The sequence below is a fragment of the Sesamum indicum genome, linkage group LG8 (genome assembly GCF_000512975.1).
Source record: "Sesamum indicum cultivar Zhongzhi No. 13 linkage group LG8, S_indicum_v1.0, whole genome shotgun sequence".
In the NCBI taxonomy this organism is placed as follows: domain Eukaryota; kingdom Viridiplantae; phylum Streptophyta; class Magnoliopsida; order Lamiales; family Pedaliaceae; genus Sesamum; species Sesamum indicum.
In genome coordinates, this window is record NC_026152.1 from 16,358,579 (window position 1) to 16,361,239 (window position 2,661).

At 33.3% G+C, this 2,661-nt stretch overlaps 1 protein-coding gene across 1 annotated transcript in view; it reads left to right on the forward strand.

Annotated features, from left to right (window-relative positions):
* Nucleotides 2–2,661, forward strand: part of LOC105168978 (F-box/LRR-repeat protein At3g03360-like) — a gene marked incomplete at its 5' end in the record, with an annotated part of 4,124 nt that continues 1,464 nt past the window's right edge. The window contains 1 exon segment of the mRNA XM_011089212.2: nt 2–124.

The window sequence follows — 2,661 nt, forward strand, 5'->3', positions numbered from 1 at the left end:
TGCGACGAGTTCGGCGATTAGTACGGCTTCCATCTTTTTCCACTCATTTCTTCCCCAAACCCATCTCTTAGAACCCTAGTCCCAAATTCACGGCAACAAGGACGGCAACGAGTACGGCTTTAAGGTAATCCTTATTTCTCTGTTGCATTTTACTTGTTCTTTTTTTTCTTGGATTTGGGTGTGTTTTTAGCATCTTGTTTAATTTTTTTTCTTGGGTTTGGGTGTGTTTTTAGGGGACTATGATTTGTTTAATTCTTGTTGTTGTTGTTTACTTTTGTAAAAGAGTTGTAATGTTGTATGGAAGACCATTATCGATTAGCAAAATTTCTGAAAAAATTTTGTATGTAATATTGTAAAATTCCTCTCCTTCCCACCTCTATTCTGCTGTTATTTTTGGAACAAACTCAAGCTCGAGCTCGGAAACACCGTATCGAGCTCGAGCTCGAGCTCGAGCGCGAAGTTGCAGAGTCGAGCTCGACAAAAATGGTCGAGCACGACTGGAGCTCGACTCGTTGCCAGGCCTAATATTATTTGATACCCAAATTTGGTTAGTAGATTAATGTTTTAAATTTTACTTAATTTAAATTAACAAACTATGCTTAAAATTGTATATATAATATATAAATATACAGTTAAAAGTTGAATATATGTATATATATAGTTTAGAGAAAGAAGGCGGAGTGGCGACTGCCAAAGAAAGGGGCAGTGGAGGGAGGGGACGAGTGGGGAACGACAGGGGAGGGAGCGATGGGAGGGAAGGGGGAAGGGAGGTGATACAACGAGGAAAACATGCGGTGGCGCAGGGGATGGGGTTTAAGACGTACTATAAATAAATATATTTAAAATAAAAAAATATTTATAATGAATGCGTAAATTTGTCACAAAAATTAAATTAAAAAAATTAACCTTTTTGTATGTATAAGTTATTACAATAAAATTAAATTTTCATAATAATTTTACTAATTCAGTACAATAATTTAGATTTCCTTATAAAAGGTTACTTTAGAAATGAAAAAGAAAAACGTTATGCAAATAAGTAAAAACATATTTTGAATAGAATTAATGGTAACAAATAAATTATGTTTCTTGTAACAATACTTTGAATTGTCACAATAAGTAAAATTGGTAATAAAAATATTATCATAATAAAATTTATTTTGATGGTAAAAGTTGGCGCTAATTTTTTCTCCTCCTTTTTAAGAAAAAAATATTTTTTTTTAATTTTTCAATATATTTATACAATTATAGAAAATATATATTTTAATTTATTTATGTATAAAAAAATATATATTAGTTATTTGCAAATTTCGTGGCAAAGTCCGTGGCACAATCCACTACAAATGATTAATAAAAGAACATATTTATCCTTCTTCATACTTGTTTTTATATCCGTTCATCATCTATTCTTATTATTTTTTCTATTATTCTACCCATATTTTAATCTTCTTCTTGCAATTAAATTGTTAATGATTATGTCAATATAACAAATCACACTTCTCAACATTTAGCTAACTTACGTTAACATAAATTCGAAGGTTTTTGCTAGTATCTCTATACGTATTCATTTTAATGTAAAATGAATGTGTGTATACATATTTGTCGGTTTTAATATATATATATATATATTGAGAGAATTAAAAAGGTGAATGTATCACAAGGTAGAATATCTTGTATTATTGGCGGTAGAAAAGAATTTTAAAATAAATTTTATGAGTTTAAATTAAACAAAAACATAACATACTTTTTTATGAACGGAGGAAAAATTTGTTATCATATTATTCAAATTCCAACTACTTGGGTGCCCACCCAACTCCATGTTATGTTGACACGAGGCAATTTACACTAACCCCATGTAAAATGAATGGTGTATACATGGTGCCCACCCAACTTCATGTAAAATGAATGTGTGTATACATGTTCTCGTTTCTTCTTCCTCTTTCTTTCTCTCTTTCTTCTCCAATCTTTCTCCTCTCTCAATTCTTCCCCAAACCCATCTCTTAGATCCCTAACCCCAAACTCACGGCAACAAGAACTGCAGGTCGGCATCGAGTACGGCTTCCATCTTTCTCCTCTCATTTCTTCCCCAAATCCATCTCTTAGAACCCTAATCCCAAACTCACGGCAACAAGGACGGTAAGTCGGCAACGAGGACGGCTACGAGTCTGCTTTAAGGTAATCCTTCTCTTTGTTGCATTTTACTTTTTGTTCTTTTTCTTGGATTTGGGTGTGTTTTTAGCATTTTCTTTAATTTTTTTTCTTGGGTTTGGGTGTGTTTTCAGGGGGGAAGACAATGATTTGTTTAATTCTTGTTGTTGTTGTTTGCTTTTGTAAAAGAGTTGTAATGTTGTATGGAAGATCATTATCGATTAGCAAAATTTCTGAAAAAATTTGTATCTATTGTTGTATATAATGTTGTAAATTTCCTCTCCTTCCCACCTCCAGTCTGCTGCAATTTCTGCAACAAACTCGAGCTCGAGTTCGAGCTCGGAAATACTGTATCGAGCTCGAGCTCAACCTCGGCGAGCTCGTCGAGCTCGAGCTCCAGCTCGGCAAAAATGGTCGAGCTCGACTCATTGCCGGGCCTAAGACTAACTAATTACCGGTTTGAATTTGAAAAGAGTTTTATAAAAGGAGAGAGTGCAAATAACAATATGATTAAAA